Here is a 17,909-nt window from a genome sequence, read left to right as displayed (position 1 = left end):
AGTGCCCCAACCAGGACTAGAACCTGGGGTACTGGTGCCGCAGGTGGAGGATTAGCCTAGTGAGTCACAGCGCCGGCCTAAAATAAATAAATCTTTAAAAAATTAAAAGTGTAAGAGAAAGGCTTAGACTCATAAATCACTTATATTCAGAAGTTAACTGAGGGGCTGGCGCTGTGGCGTAGCAGGTGAAGCTGCCGCCTGCAGTGCCGACAACCTGTACGGATGCCAGTTCTAGTCCCAGCTACTCCACTTCCATCCAGCTCTCTGTTGTGACCGGGGAAAGCAGTAGTACATGGTCCAAGTCCTTGGGCCCCTGCACCCACGTGGGAGACCCAGAAGAAGCTCCTGGCTCCTGGCTTCAGATCAGCTCAGCTCCTGCCGTTGAGGCCATCTGGGGAGTGAAGCGGATGGAAGACCTCTCTCTCTGTCTCTACCTCTCTCTGCAACTCTGTCTTTCAAATAAATAAAATAAATCTTTTAAAAACAGTTAGTTGAAACTATTAATTATCTATTATTGCATTAAAAAATTATCCCCAGAGTAGTTGCTATGGCAGAGCAGGTTAAGCCACTGCTTGGGACACTTGCATCTCATATCAGGATGCCTGGTTTAAGCCTTAGCTCCTCTGCTTCTCATCCACCTTCCTGCTAAGATGCACCCAGGGAGGCAGCAGTTTGACAGCTCCCACCCACGTGGGAGACCTAGATGGATTTCTAGGCTCTTGGCTTTCAGCCTGGTCCAGCCCTGGCTATTGCAGGCACTTGGGAGGTGAACCAGTGGGTAGACGGTCTCTTTATCTATCTTTCAGTTTTTCTGCCTTTCAAATAAACAAACATAAATAGGTTTTTAAAAGAGTTATCTTTGAATTTGGCAGCTTGACCCAACCACCCTCCTGACAGTTTGTGAGCGCTGGGAATCTGAGCTGGTTATTTGCATGGCTGTGGGTTAGTCTCTCTCGATGGTGCAGTCAGCACGCCAGTGGTGGCTTCTGTCATCTGAAGGCCTGACCAGCGCTGGCAGATCCACTTCCAAGACGGCTGTGGTTCACATGGTTGTTGGTCAAGGAATGTTTCCCTTAAGTAGTTTAGTTTAGGATTTTCCTATAGTCTCAGAATCAGAAAACCAAGACTCACCTTGGAAGTTGGGTTTATGGAGTCCTTATCGTGATTATGAATCTCTGTCCTACTCCCCTGTCCGCTCTGTCCTTTGCAGCCACCCTGGCCTCCCAGCTGTTTGTAAACACTCCAGCTAAGCTGTAAACATGCTCCTGCCTCAGGTCATCGTGCCTGACATTCCCCCAGGCATCTCCTTCCTTCCCCTCCTGTCCTAAAATGTCACCTCCCCCAGAGTGGCCCTCTGCCATACCACTTAAAACTGCCACTCCAGGAATGGGTGCTGTAGTGCAGCAGGGTAAGCCAGTGCTGGGATGCCCCCACCCCCTATTGGAGTGAAGGTTCAAGTCCCAGCGGCGCTGTTTAGGATCTAAGTCTCCAAGAATGCGCCTGGGAGGCAGCAGGTGATGACTCAAGTACTTGGGTTCTTGCCACCCGCATGGGAGGCCTGCATGGAGTTCCTGCCTCCTGGCTGCAGCCCTGCCCAGCCCTGGCTATTGCAGGCATTTGGGGAATGAACCAGAGGATGCAAGACAGATCTCTCTCTTTCTTCTCTCTCTCTCTCTCTCTCTCTCTCTCTCTCTCCCCACCCACCCCAGCTCTGCCTTTCAGATAAATAAGTCTCTTTTAGAAAATTGCCATCCCAGACCTTAACCCATTCCCATGTGCCCCATGGCCCTGACCACCACCTACGTCCTTCAGAACCACTGATTTAGCTCGGATTCGATGTGCTCTCCAGCAGGAGAACGGGGGCTCCTCCAGGGCAGGCACTTTGATCTCTTTTGTTCACTGACAGTCCCCACACTCACAGCTGAGTCTGGTCCATGCGCCCTCAGCAGACTGCGGGGTAAACAATGGAAGCAACATGAGGCTTCAGTACTTTTGTGGATATCTGAGTCACAAAGTTGAACATTTACTGTCAATCTATTTTCTAGCCATATTTCTATTTCAATAATGAAAGTCTCTGAAGATTTTGTGTGAACTGTTTCCCTTTAGTAAACATTTTACGTTCACCACCATGTGTGTCTGTTTGTGTGCCCAGAGGAGCAATATCAAAAGTGTCTAGAAACAACCAAAGCTGCAAACACAGAAGAATCTTTCATCCAGATGTGAGATCCCGCCAGGCCAGCACTGAAGCGTGCCCGTGCCCCAGCCTTAGCCTGTCCTCTGTACAGTGACCCGGTAAAACCTCAGCAAATATTTACCTTCAACATCAGAAGAAGTCTGTTAGCAAATGACATTTCACAATGAACGAAATGAGAGCAGTTCCTTCCTTTATTTATTCTGGATAATCTATTAATCTTTCGTACGGTTTTGTTCATCCAGACATAGAGGTACTGTTTGATAGAAGCTCCCCATTGGGTCTAACTCTGCTCTGCTCTCCCTAGAACCATTAACCACACCTTGGTTGTTTCAGAGTGCCAACTTGACAAGTGTCCAGAGTGGCCAATAAAAGGCTCATGGATGCCGACTTCTTCAAACCCACTGAAGAGATCAACAACAGTAATAACAGCTAAACCTAATAAATGATTCCTAAGTGGTAGGTATCACACCTGTATTATCTCTAATAATCTCTTCGACCAACTCTACAGGGTAGATGTGATAGTTATGGAGTCCAGGGAAGTTAAGCAGTTGGCTAAGATGACACAGTCAGGACAGAGACTCCAAACAAAATTATCCGTCTGGTTCCCAAATCTGGGCCAGTGTCACAGTGCTATTCTCTAGCCCTAACCATGAACCTCAGCAGTAGCCTTACCTGGTTATCTTTATATAAGTTATAGCAACCAGATACTGCATGAGGCATACTTACACTAAAAGCTATTCATTGCTTATCTGAAATTCAAATGTAACTGGATGTCCCATATTTTTATTGGGTAAATCAAGCAGTTCTATGTGAAACATTGGAGACTGTTGAGTTTCATGTTTCTTAGTGATTATTAGCCAGAGATGCTTAGCAAAATGACTGGAGGATTTTTCCAAAATATACATACAGGGGCCAGCACTGTGGGATAGTAAGTAGAGCCGCCACCTGCAGCGTCAGCATCCCACATGGGCACCTGTTCGAGTCCTGGATGCTCCACTTCCAATCCAGATCCCTGATAATGCGCTTGGAAAAGCAGCAGAGGATGGCCCAAGTGCCTGGGCTCCTGTACCCACATGGGAGACCCAGAAGAAGCTTCTGGCTCCTGGTTTTGGATGGGCCCAGATCTGGCCATTTGGGGAGTGAACCAGCAGATAGAAGACCTCTTTCTCTGTTAGTCTGCCTTTCAAATAAATAAATAAAGTTGTGTGTGTGTACATATATATATATATACGTATTTATACACACACACACACACACACACACTAGTACAGGCCCTCACTACATGAAGATTCCAGAGTGGATCTAGACCTGCAAATTTTGAATAAGTTTTATTTATTCATTCATAAAATATACTACATATATATATATGTCGATACATATATTTATAGAGAGAAAGAATCTACTCCATGCCAAGTACTTTTCTAGGCCTTGAAAACAGGGGAAGAAACAGAGCAAAAATTCTACTGTTGAGGTTCTTCCCTGATGTTCCCAAAACTCATTCCAAAGAAGAAAGAGTTGATGGATTTTACAGAGTAGGGAAACTAAAGCACAGAATGGTGCCTGATGCCCCAAGATCGCTAAGAACAGGCCCCAGGTCAGGCTCCTCACTCCTGGTTCAGTACTCCAGCCCTCCCTCAAAGGAGGGGTAGGCTTTTTAAAAGGTGATTTTTATTTATTTGAAAAGCAAAGAGAGTTATCTCCCATGCAAAGGTTCATGGCCCAAATGCCTGCAGCAGCCACGGCTGGGCCACGTTGAAGCCAGAAGCCTGCAACTCCATCCCTGAAGTCCTCAGTTTCCCATAATATTCCCTTTTCTCTAGTAAACTTAATACTGCTGGGGAGGACAGATGCTAGCAGCCAGCAGTGGCAGAGAACGTGACCCCAGATGAACGCGGCAGTCGCCCGTGGCACGTTCCTCTGATGAGATGGTCCGTCGGTACTGTTACGTATGCAGTGTTGTTCACGGGCATCAACACATTCATCCTTTCAGTAATCCTGTCACCAGGACAGGAAGGAAGTTATGGTAACCTCCCTTCTGCTGTTGAGGTTAACTGAGATTAACTGACATGCTCCAGTTCAAACAACTCATACATGGCACAAACAGGCTGAAATCCAGGCTTTCGGTCTCTAAGTTGCAATAAAACAATCAGAGCCAGTGAAAATCTGAGCTTGCTTTTTTCCTTTTCTCTCAGCATGGATGCCAGCTGCAAAGTTGGGAGACACCTGCTGCTGCAGTCGGTGCCCCCTCCCTGTGGGTCCTCATCCCACAGTCACGCAACCACACACGTTCCAGAAGCAAACTTGGGTCTGTACTGAACACACACATGATTTCCTTGTCATCATTCACTAGACAATCCAACATAAAAACGATTTATGTGGCATCAGGTACCACAAATCATCTAGAGGTGACTTAAACTATGATGGGACAGGTGCAGGTTACATCCAAATCCTATTCCAAGTGAGGGGCTCAAGCATTCATGGAAGTTAACATCCATAGGAGATCCCGGAACCAATCCCCCCAGACACCAAGGGATCCAGGATTGACTGCTCCTGGGAGACACCAATATCCACCCTGGTGCAAAGCCGTTCCCTCCCAGAGGCTCAGCCCTCCTCTCCCTTAAGCTACGCATTCCCACCAGCTGCACACGGCGAGCATGGTCGATGGAGCGCAGGAAAAAACCAGCAAACGAAATGCACACACCTTGCGCAGGGACACTGCCCCAGCACTGCTCCTGGATTTGTAGGGGTTCATAGAACAGATAAGTTCATGGTCATGATGCACTGTCTCCCTACAGGATAAACATGACATCATACTGGCCAAGGGGGTTAGAAAAAACCTTCAAATGGGAGCTTGGAAAGGTGGGGCATGGGTTCAAAAGGAAAGGTGTTTACACCTTGTCAAATTTGCATGTTTCCCTAAGGCAGGCACACCCTTTCTTTTTCCTTTTTGAAGAGTTAAAAAGAGAAAGGGAGAGATGGGGGGGGCAGGGAGCAGGGAGAGTCTTCCATCCACTGGTTCACTTCCCAGATGGCCACAACAACCGGGGATGACCCAGGCCGAAGCCAGTAGCCAGGATCTTCTTCCAGGTCTTCCAGGTCTTCTTGTGGCAGCCCAAGTACTTGGGCCGTTGGTTTTCCCAGGCCAGGAGCGAGCAGCTGGATTGGAAGTGGAGCAGCCAGGACGCAGACTGGCACCCAATGGGAAGCCAGCGTCATAGGCAGTGGCTTACCTACTACACCACAGCACCAGCCCTCAAGCACGCCCTTTCTGAGGGAGTAAAACACATGCCATAAACATTTTCAAGATACAACTATGGGGTACACAAGGCACAGCAGCTTAAGCCACCACTTGGGGCACCTGCATCCTATATCAGTGCCAGTTTGAGTTCTGACTGCTCTGTTTCCAATTCAGCCTCCTGCTATTGTGCTGGGGGGAGTCAGGGGTATGGCAGATAACAGCTCAAGTGCCTGAGCCCCTGCCACCCACATAGGGCACCTGGATGGAGTTCCTGGCTCCTGGCTTTGGGTTGGCCCAGCCCTGGGTAATACAGGCACGTGCAGAATGCACCAGTGGTTGGAATCTCTCTCTCTCTCTCTCTCTCTCTCTCTCTCTCTCTCTCTCTCTCCTTTTCTCCATTACTCTGCCTTTCAAACAAATAAATCTAAAAAAAGAAAGTAAAAAGGGTAGGCTGCCGCTGATGTGCCCGAGAATCTAATGGAGAGGGGTTGTTGATGGAAGGCTCCGAAAGCCTGACTGCACCCCACCTCCATCACTTGAGGTCTGAGCGTTCAGGCCAGGAAGAGCCCGCCCAGCTTCCACCGAGGGGTCCCTCCAGCCGCATTCCAAACCCCTCTCCCCACCTGACTGCTGCTGTTCACGGTCACCTTGCCATTGCCTTTAGCTCAGATGTCCCCAGGGTCCTGTTGAGGCCCCATGGATTTTAGCAGTGGCAGACTTGGAGAAAAAGTTCTGATGCCCCAATTCAAGTGAGTCTCAGGCACTGGCACAGGGCCCCTTAAAAGGCAGAGTTAGAGAGAGAGAGAGAGAGAGAGGTCTTCCATCCATTGGTTCACTCCCCAAATGGCTGCAATGGCTGGAGCTGCGCCAATCCAAAGCCAGGAGCCAGGAGCTTCTTCCAGTCTCCCACGTGGGTGCACGGGCCCAAGGACTTGGGCCATCTTTTACTGCTTTCCCAGGTCTAGCAGAGAGTGGAGCCACCTGGACTCGAACCAGCACCCATACAGGTTGTCAGCACTGCAGGCAGTGGCTTTACTGGCTATACCACAGCACCGGCCCCCAGAGCCCCTATATTAAGCAAAAAGATGGGAGTCAGCCTTCCAGCTGTTCTCACTCCTTACCGGTCTCTGGCCTCCCCAGCAGTTCTATATATATATATGTGCCAAATGAATGCTCTAAAAGACCACTTTCACTTTGTCTACAAAAAACCAAAGGCTTCCACTGCACCACTCTAAAAACAGTGCTTTGGCCTGATAATCCCTGCTCAACCATCAGGCTTAGGGAAGGATCAGATGGACAATGTACATGAAAATAACCCAGAGAGCACGGGACATTGCATTCCCACAGCATCTCAGGGCTTTTCAAGGACTTCGCACATCTCATTTTATGACAAGAAATTTTAAAAGACAGATTTAAGTTCCTCTTAGTCTGGGAATAGTGTCAGGGAAGTCAGCTGTTCACTACCAGATGACTGACAAAACGTAAAATTTCAGATTTGACCATGATATTGCATATCACGACTGTGGGGAGCAACTCGGACTGGACTGAGTTACTGGAATTAAGACTTATTCTATGCATCTGCTCTCCCACAATATGGCGTTGGGAGAGGAGAAAACAGCTTCTACGCAGCTGCCTCTTGCCAACTTGAGTGATGACCTCCAGGAGCTGATCCTGCTCCTGATTGGAGGAGAGCAGCGTACTCGGCGTGTGGGCAGCCGAGTTGGGATTGGCGGAGGAGGACTATAAAAAAGGAGAGAGACGGCATGCACCAGGAACATCTAAGGGGAACATCTATCTGAAGGAACACCTGTGCAGCCCCCGAGAGAGCCAGCCGGCGGTGTGCCGCTCCCCCGCGGAAGTGGGGAATGTGGCAGGGGGAACCGCCCTTCCACGGAGGTGGAAGGGACGGTAGCCAACCCGGGAAGAACCAGCAGCAAACCCGGGAAGGGCCGAGCAGACGAAAGAACAGCGCAGGGTCTTGTGTCGTTCCTCCACGAAGAGGGGGAGCGACATAATGGTGCCGTGACTCGGATATGAAGCCTAGGCAGGATCCTGTGTCGTTCCTCCACGAAGAGGGGGAGCGACACACGACCATACATTAGATTGCAATTAAAATTACTAAGGCAGAGCAGTATTCCAGTTTTTCATCATAAGGATGCAAAAAAAGTTTGCCATAACTAGTTAGACCTTTTTTAAAGATATATTTATTATTATTTTTAAGATTTATTTATTTATTTGAAAGCCAGAGTTACAGAGAGACAGAGACAGAGGCAGAGAGAGAGAGAGAGAGAGAGAGAGAGAGAGAGAGAGAGAGGTCTTCCACATGGGTGCAGGAGCCTAAAGACTTGGGCCATCTTCTACTGCTTTTCCAGGCCATAGCAGAGAGCTGGATTGGAAAGGGAGCAGTTGGGACTCAAATGGGTGCCCATGTGGGATGCTGGTACTGCATTTTTTTTGTATCTATATGTATATAGATGTATTTTTATATTATATATTTTATATAATATATATAATTTATAATCATATATATATTATATATATATATATAAGGAATACATCAGAATTTTGGAAAAAGGCAGTACTTCTGGATGAAAGACCAAAGGAACTGTTTAAAAGCTGTTGTTAGGGCCAGCATTGTAGTGTAGGGATGCCTGCTACACTGTGTGCACTGGTTCCAGTCCCAGTTGCTCCACTTCGAATCCAGCTCCCTGCTAAAGGCCTGGGAAAAGCAGCGGAGGATGGCCCAAATGTTTAGGCTCCTGCCACCAACATGGGAGACCCAGAAGAAGCTCCTGGCTTTGGACTGGCCAAACCGCAGCCATTGTAGCCATTTGGGGACTGAACCAGCAGATGAAAGATCTGTCTCTTTCTCTCTCTGTAACTCTGCCTTTCAAATAAATATATTCATAAATCTTTAAAAATAAATAAAAGCTGATATTAGATTTTTATTTACAAGAGACAGTTCAGTGCTGTCCCCTCTGCAGCCAGCGCGCCTGTATCCAAGTTACCCTGGAGCAGTTGGTTCACCTTTTCACACGTCAGTTTCCTCATCTGTAAAGCGGAAACAATATCAGTACCTACTGTGAGAGGAGCCTTCCAGAAATAGAGAAAGAAAAAGGACTTATCCTGGGGGAAAGAATGCAGCCAACCTGCCTGTGACAGCTTCCTTGTCTGCCTGTCAGCACAGTGCTGTAGCATTAATCAGTGTTAGCCAGTCAACATACAGTTCGCTCTCTATGGGGTTGGGGGTGGAGAGGAGCATTGGACCTATTAAGGGAAACTAGTTAACATTATCAGTAACTACCCACAGGCACCCTTATAGCCATCCCCATACCCGCCATGTAACATTAGAACATTCAACCAAAACGTATGTAGCCAGATAAGGGAGATGAAGAAATGAAAAGGTATCTAGGGAAATGCCTCTTTGTTCCAGGCTCAATTTTTTTTGGCTATGAATCGCACTGAGCCTCATGCTGGCATGAAAATAAATATTTTTGTGCTAAAGCCTTGGTGTCTTGTCTCTGTTTAAGTACCCTGCTACACTACTGCAGAGCATGGTTGTGAAGATGACATGAACTAATATTTGCATGATACTTAGCATAGGAACTGGTATGGAGAAAACATTTTGTAGGAGGTAATGGCTATGGTGATGGTGATGATGGCTAGTTGAAGTGGAAATACTGGACCAAATTTAGGGTTGCACAGAGCCAACATTTTGTCCAGATTTTTCTTGGCCCTGGGTTAAGGAATTTCATTTGTAAAATGCCCTCTTTGTTCGTAGGTGGCATATTTCTGCGATCATAGCTGTGTGGAGATGGGCCCTCCTCTCTTTCAACTCCTGTTCTTACAATCTGGGGCTCAGTTGAGATTCTTCCCATGGAAAGAGATGGAAGACCCAAGCCAAAGTGGCAGAAGACAAATGGTCATGTAGGTAATATCACCAAAGAGTCAGGCTTGCTTTCATCAAGGCCTGTGAACTCGGTTCCCTCCAGCCCTGGACTGCCTTCTGCAGATTTTGCCCTACTCCCAGGTCCTCCTTAGAGCTCCAGGCTCCTGGCATCCTTACTGCAAATAGGTCCTGCCAGAAGGATTTGTCAATCTCCCCCACAACTCTGCTAAAATCGTTTTATACTGCACACGGGCATGAGAGATCTTTATGACAGAATGTTCTGAAACCAGACGGTTGTGATGGATACCCTGTAAATTTACTGAAAAATCATCGAATTGTTCACAAGGTTTTGACTTAGGAATTTTCAGTTTTACAACAGTATGGAGGCAACACAAATTGAAGAGAAACCATACTTCTGAGGTTTGGTCATCTCTGGGATGAGGTCCTGCCTCGTGACCCTGGGCTGGAGCCATGAGCTGCGGGCCCCAGGGAGCCCCACCGTCACCAAGGGAAACTGTGGAACTCTCTGGAGTGCTGGGCTCCTGAGCCAGGGCATCTGGTAGGACAGGTGGGTTAAATGCACTTTCAACCTCGGATATTTTCAATTCCCAGTAGGTTCGTTGGGACAGAACCTCCCTGTAGGTCTAGCAGCATCTGTCCTTCAAATGGGTGAATTTTATGATATGTACATTGTATCCATCAAAGCATAGAAACAGTTTCCTCGTGTCTCATGACCATTTCTGAACTTGTCACTGCATCAGAGGAATGCAGCCAGCTGATTGGCCAATGGCCAGGCCTGAATCCCATTCCCCCTCTCTGGTGATAGGAATGAGGTCACTTTCACCCAACACACAGTGAGTAAAGGTGGGGACCAGGTGGCTCCGCAGCACAGAAACAGTGGCATGGATGCTGCTGCATAGGCTCCAGGAACAAGGTTGGTCCAGGCCTGGTCCAGGATTCCAGAGCCTCTCAGAACTCCAACCAGGACATTCCAGCCTCCTGGGGACCAGCTTTTGTATGTCTTGCCCTCTCCATGACAGAAGTCAAAGAAAGGCAAAACATAATGAATGGGAACGAGTCACCTGCTGGATTCTCTCTGTCAGAAATACTGAGAGTAGCCGTTCCTGGGTAAACCCAGAAGTCCTTTCCCCCTGGCTCAAGCACATCTTCACTCCCGGCCGTGTTGGGTAGGCCTGAGTGCTGCCCTGCCACAGGCCAGAGATGTGGCGAGTGTGCTGTGTGGCTTCTCTCTGCCCCACGCAGCAAGCCACCAGCCCAGCGCTTCCTGAGAGCAGACTAGGAACAAACACCTCCCGCCTTGCTGGTCACTTTATACCCTTTATCTCACCTTCCACTATCTCAAACTTGATTCTCAGGGCTTGTGACTGGGCTCAAAGGAGGGATGAGGTAATGGAGCAGAGTGAACTGTGACTTTTAAGTGATTTTCCAGGGCATGGAGAACAGTGCTTGGGGCTCTTTCTGCTTTGGTGAAGCATGGCAACATCACAACACAAGTGGGCCTATCCAGAGAGCTTCCCAGGCTCCGTGCTGGACGCGCTGCACCCACTGTCCTTTCACTCCCTCCCCGGAACCCAGGAGTGGGGCAGCTTCTCCACAGTCCATCCACAGGGAAACTGGACGAGAAGAGTCAGGGAAGGCCGCACGGCTGGTCAGAGGCAGTGCTGGGCTCTCTGTAAGGCAGGACTTAAACCGCCCGCTGCTTTCCCACTTCTAACAAATCTCCGATGGCTTGCAGGCTCCCCCACCGCGGCAGCTGTGTCTCTGGAAGCCTTCCAGCCCAAGGCGAGGCTGCTGTGCTCAGAGCTACTGACTTCAGGAAAGCTGAAGGTCTGAGTCCTAGTGGTGCAAACTGCCACCCCACGTGGGCACGCGGGCACACATCATGTTGGTGGTAGCAGTTGCTGTTGTTTGTAATGAACTTGAAATCACTTCAAGGTGTGTCATGTCTGCAACTTGCAACTGCACTTAAGAAAAAATAAAACATAACCCTGGGAGCTTTATCCCATCACTTCCCACCTGGAAGCTGTCTGCCTCTGAAGAGCATTAGCCAGAGTGCTATCAGAGGTAGAAACAAGAACATACTGTTTCATGTCCCTGTTGCCACTTCTGTCTCACTATGATCAACGAGGATTTTAGGAGTGGGACCAGAGACCTAGCCATTCCTGCCATGCATTGTTTCTGATTTAACTCTCGCAGCAACCCTACAAAGGACACAATTCTGTAATTCCCATTGTACAGGTGGTTAAAACTCACAGAGATGCCATAGGTGGCCCATCGTTCCTGAAAGCAGACCCTAAGTGCTCACTTCCAGCCGCTCTCACTGTCTGTGTGTTCACCCTGCTGGCACTTCCAGATCCCCCGAGAGCTCTGGCTGCATTGCAGCGTCTGATTCCGACCCAATCCGGTAAGCCTGCCTCTCCAGGGGGCGGGGCTGAGGCCTCCCTGCTCTGTTTGTTGTTGTTTCCTTCCGTGTTTTCCGTGCCCCCAGACAATTCCAATGTGGTGAGGATGCCGTACTATTTGAAGAGCCTGAGACGGAAAATCACACAGGAAATGGGTGCTTTGTTTGGCAGGTGTGGAATGCTACAGCCTGCAGAGGCCCTGGGCTGCCCAGCATGCTTGTGTGTCCGTGGGGAACGGTGCTCTGCCGTGGAGAAGCACCGTGCATAATGGCCGGGCTGGGTTTCCAAACACACAGCACTTGGGTTTGAACCCCTGCCCCTCTGTCAGTTCTGGGCGTGTCATGGAAGCCCTCCGAGCCTCAGTTTGCTTGTCTCTAAAGCGGGGATAATGACGGTCTCCACCTTAGAGGCTATTCGAGGAGGTGAGCGAGGACATGCATGTACCGGCTCTGCACAGACTGCGGCAGGCTGTAAGCAGCGAGAGGCCGGCGGTGGTGGCCACCCGCGCACCCCCAAAGGCAGGCTCACAAACTCTGTCAGGGCTGCCCACCTCCTCCCGGCTGATCATCCCGTGTTTACAACGGCCCTCTGCTCCTGAGCACTGATTTCGTCCGCCTTGGCAGTTTAGCATCGAGAGTAACTAAGTGAAGCCACTAACTGAGGGCTCTGCCTGCCGCAGGCGGGCCCCCGCTGGGAAAGGTGGCTGCGGAAGAGCTTTTTGGTGCTGAGAAGGGAGAGGCAGAGTCGCTGAGGAGGAGGAGGAGGAGGCCATGCACAGAACAGGCGACCGGAAGCCAATTTCAGGATCTGGGAAGGATTTAGGAGGTCGACAAGGATCCAGGCAGAAGCTTCCCCACCCCCATGCCTTGCGCTGTTTGTCCATCGCCACCTAACAGCTCCACTCTCTGGGTATCTGAACTGTCCTTGGAAGCCCAGCTCCAGCCTCGCCTGTCTTGTGACTCCCTGGGGACACACTTAGCCCCAGCTCCCAATGCATCCTCTGAGCGACTGAAGGCTTTTAGCCAGACCCTCCCTGCCGGTTGTCTTTGCACAAGGATTCCTTCTTCAAAACTGTCTTATGTCTGAGAGAATGGCGATCACAGTGGCTCCGCCTGGTCAACTTCCCCTCCTCCCGCCCCACAGGTTCACCAAAGACCTGGACTCCTCAGAGGTGAAGGGCGTTATTTTCATGCACAGCATCACAGGGTGCATGAGTGAAACAGGCTGAGGGATCTTCCAGGCCGGGAGTGGCAGATGTCCCCTGAACCAGAGACAACGTCCTCCAGAGCGGTCCTCTGTAGCCAGGCCGCACCCTTCTTGTTTTTAAATAAGGAGTTTGAGTGCCTGTAGGGGGATGTGCCTGTGCAGTGCTGTCAAGGTCAGTCACGCTCTGATGTCTCACGTTGCACACACGTCATTAACCCGCCCAGCCCCGGAAGGCTTTGGAGTTTAGGGACCCTAAATGAACCCATCTGCCGCACATCCCTAAGTCGTGCCGTGGTTCTCCTATGTTTTCAGAGGAAGCGAGTTCCATTGGTGGAAAGCTCTGACTCAGATAATCCTTCTTGGATGAAAAAAAACCACAACTTTGACTCAGCTGTTGAAATTAACCTGCTACACATTAACTGCTTTGAATTCTTGTGGTAGCTGGCTGTTAACTGCCGACTGCTTCCCTGGTGCCCAAGCATTCCAAACCAAGGCGGATGGGTGCGACCTTTCTGATCCATTTCCCAAGCTGTTCTTTAGGAAGAAGGCCGGTAACTTAACACCGCCCCACACCAGGTGATTTTGCTCTGCGACTGTGGTCTTTTAAAAACCACATTCTTGGCCAGCACCGTCCCCGTGTTCCTATAGAATGAGGGCTGGCATGTCCACCTGCCCTTCTGTACTGAAGAGGGCGATTTCTCAGCTACTGGGAATAATCTTACATCTGCCTAGCTCATCAGACTGCGGGAGATGTGAGAGTCCTGGCTGCCCTGGTGTCCCACGAGGCTGTAATTTGAGCAGATGATAGATCTAAGAAGATCTTATCTCTCACTGCCCATTAGGTCCAATCATTTTCACAGCTCCGCGCTTACAGAAGTGCGCTCTTGCCTGAATGCACAGGAATGCAAGCCCAGCAATTATTTACCAGATGGAACGTGTTTTTTGCATTTCTTTTTGTCTTAAGGGAACTCTGTCAAAATTTCTGGTTCCAGTTTTGATGGAATGGAATGGCAAACCTGTTGTAACCTGAGTAGGGGAAAAAAAATCCCGTATTTTTCTGTTTTTAGGAAAAATAATCTACAGAAGAAGGGCCGCTGGAGAGCTGGATTACAATAAATCACGGTTAGCACCAACTGCACCTACTGGGCCCAGTCATTTCTGTGCAAGTAGTGACAAGAGAAACAATGCTCTCTTGAGCTTTGTTGGGGGAGAGCCAGGGGTCAGGGAGACCCCAGCCCGTCCATCTGAGAAGAAAGGGGCTGCTCCTCATAGGGGGCATGGAAGGCCAGTCCAATTTTTCTCTTCCCCTTTGACTGCAATCCTCACAAAAACCAAATGTTTTTGTCCTATGTGGAAATTCTTTAACACTTTTTAAAAATGTTATCCTTTGAGGTCGCTGCCTGCAGTGCCAGCATCCCATATGGACGCCGATTCAAGTCCCAGCTGCCCCACTTCCGATCCAGCTCTCTGGTGTGGCCTGGGAAAGCAGCAGAAGATGGCCCAAGTGCTTGGGCCCCTGCACCCGCATGGGAGACCTGAAGAAGCTCCTGGCTCCTGGCTTCAGATCGGCACAGTTCTGGCTGTTGCAGTCATCTGGGGAATGGATCAGTGTTTGGAAGACCTCTCTCTCTCTCTCTCTCTCTCTCTTTCTCTCTCCCCACCTCTGCCTCTCTGTAACTCTGCCTTCAAATAAATAAATAAATCTTTAAAAAATTATCCTTTTGCTTTGACTGCCTGTGCCTCCCGGGTCTTTTCCAGAAATTCTTTGCCTGTGCCAATATCTTGAAGGGTTTCTCCAATGTTCTCTAGTAACTTGATGGTGTCAGGTCGTAGATTTAGGTCTTTAATCCATGTTGAGTGTGGATTTTTGTGTAAGGTGTAAGGTAGGGGTCTTGCTTCATGATTCTGCACGTGGAAATCCAATTTTCCCAGCACCATTTATTGAATAGACTATCCTTACTCCAGGGATTGGTTTTGGATCCTTGATCAAATATAAGTTGGCTGTAGATGTTTGGATGGATTTCTGGTGTTTCTATTCTGTTCCATTTGTCTATCCATCTGTTTCTGTACCAGTACCATGCTGTTTTGATTACAACTGCCCTGTAGTATGTCCTGAAATCGGGCATTGTGATGCCTCCGGCTTTGTTTTTGTTGTACAAGATTGCTTTAGCTATTCGAGGTCTCTTGTGCCTCCATATAAATTTCAGCACCATTTTTTCCAGATCTGAGAAGAAGGTCTTCGGTATCTTGATTGGTATTGCATTGAATTTATAAATTGCTTTTGGGAGAATGGACATTTTGATGATATTGATTCTTCCAATCCATGAGCATGGAAGATTTTTCCATTTCTTGGTATCCTCTTCTATTTCTTTCTTTAAGGTTTTGTAATTTTCATCGTAGAGATCTTTAACGTCCTTGGTTAAATTTATTCCAAGGTATTTGATTGTTTTTGTAGCTATTGTGAATGGGATTGATCTTAGAAGTTCTTCCTCAGCCATGGCATTGTCTGTGTATACAAAGGCTGTTGATTTTTGTGCATTGATTTTATATCCTGCTACTTTGCCAAAATCTTCTATGAGTTCCAATAGTCTCTTAGTAGAGTTCTTTGGGTCCCCTAAATAAAGAATCATGTCATCTGCAAAGAGGGATAGTTTGAGTTCTTCCTTCCCAATTTGTATCCCTTTAATTTCTTTTTCTTGCCTAATAGCTCTGGCTAGAACCTCCAGAACTATATTGAATAGCAGTGGTGAGAGTGGACATCCCTGTCTGGTACCAGATCTCAGTGGAAATGCTTCCAACTTTTCCCCATTCAATAGGATGTTGGCCGTGGGTTTTTCATAGATTGCTTTGATTGTATTGAGGAATGTTCCTTCCATACCCAGTTTGCTTAGTTTTCATCATGAAAGGGTGTTGTATTTCAAATTGAGAAGTTTCTGCACTGCAAAAGAAACAGTCAGGAGAGTGAAGAGACAACCGACAGAATGGGAAAAAATATTTGCAAACTATGCAACAGATAAAGGGTTAATAACCAGAATCTACAAAGAGATCAAGAAACTCCACAAAAACAAAACCAACAACCCACTTAAGAGATGGGCCAAGGACCTCAATAGACATTTTTCAAAAGAGGAAATCCAAATGGCCAACAGGCACATGAAAAAATGTTCAAGGTCATTAGCAATCAGGGAAATGCAAATCAAAACCACAATGAGGTTTCACCTCAACCCGGTTAGAATGGCTCACATTCAGAAATCTACCACCAACAGATGCTGGCGAGGATGTGGGGAAAAAGGGACACTAACCCACTGTTGGTGGGAATGCAAACTGGTCAAGCCACTATGGAAGTCAGTCTGGAGATTCCTCAGAAACCTGAAGATAACCCTACCGTTCGACCCAGCCATCCCACTCCTTGGAATTTACCCAAAGGAATTTAAATTGGCAAACAAAAAAGCGGTCTGCAGCCTAATGTTTATTGCAGCTCAATTCACAATAGCTAAGACCTGGAACCAACCTAAATGCCCATCAACGATAGACTGGATAAAGAAATTATGGGATATGTACTCTTTAGAATACTATACCGCAGTAAGAAACAACGAAATCCAGTCATTTGCAACAAAATGGAGGAATCTGGAACACATCATGCTGAGTGAAATAAGCCAATCCCAAAGGGACAAATACCATATGTTCTCCCTGATCGGTGACAACTGACTGAACACCAAAAAGGAAACCTCCTGAAGTGAAATGGACACTATGGGAAACGGTGACTTGATCAGCATAGCCCTGACTGTTAATGAACAACTTAATACATTATCCCTCTTAGTAGTTTTTTTTGTCTGTTCTACTTAATATGACTGGTTTAATTCTGTAATTAATACACAGTTATTCTTAAGTGTTGAAAATTAACTGAAATGTGATCTCTGTTAAACATAAGAGTGGGAATAAGAGAGGGAAGAGATGTATAATTTGGGACATGCTCAAGCTGACTTGCCCCAATTGGTAGAGTTAGAAACATACCAGGGGATTCCAATTCAATCCCATCAAGGTGGCATGTACCAATGCCATCTCACTAGTCCAAGTGATCAATTTCAGTTCACAATTGATCATAATGAAAGGACTAAGAGTCAAAGGGAGCACATAAACAAGTCTAGTACCTGCTAACACTAACCGATGGAATAAATAAAGGGGAGAGTGATCCAACATGGGAAGTGAGATACTCAGCAGACTCATAGAATGGCAGATGTCCTAAATAGCACTCTGGCCTCAGAATCAGCCCTAAAGGCATTTGGATCTGGCTGAAAAGCCCAAGAGAGTATTTCAGGCATGGAAAGCCAAGACACTCTGGCAAAAGATCTCTGTGAGTGAGATCCCAGTGGAAAGAACAGGTCTTCAAAGAAGGAGGTACCTTTCTCTGAAGGGAGGAGAGAACCTCCACTTTGACTATGACCTTGTCTAAACAAGATAAGAATCGGAGAACTCAGAGGGCTTCCATAGCCTTGGAAACTCATGACTGGAGCATAGGGAGATTACTGAAGCCATAGACAGGAGTGTCAATTGGTAAAGTCAACAACAGGAGTCACTGTGCACTTACTCCTCATGTAGGATCTCTGTCCTTAATGTGCTGTACATTGAGATTTAATGCTATAACGAGTACTCAAACAATATATTTCACTTTGTGTTTCTATGGGGGTGCAAACTGTTGAAATCTTTACTTAATCTATACTAAACTGATCCTCTGTAAAAAAAAAAAAAAAAAAAAAAGAAATTATCAACTCCCAACTTGACTCTCACTGGGATTAAACATGACAATAGGTCTGATCTGATTTCATCATCATTTAAAAAAAATCATCTATTATTTTTCACTTTATGTTTCTGTGTGGGAGCAAACTGTTGAAATCCTTACTTAATGTATACTAAGCTGATCTTCTGTATATTAAGATAATCAAAAATGAATCTTGATGTGAA

Source organism: Oryctolagus cuniculus, chromosome 1, assembly GCF_051225735.1.
Source record: "Oryctolagus cuniculus isolate XC-2025 breed Fujian yellow rabbit chromosome 1, ASM5122573v1, whole genome shotgun sequence".
Taxonomy (NCBI): Eukaryota; Metazoa; Chordata; class Mammalia; order Lagomorpha; family Leporidae; genus Oryctolagus; species Oryctolagus cuniculus.
This window is presented reverse-complemented; position numbering follows the sequence as displayed.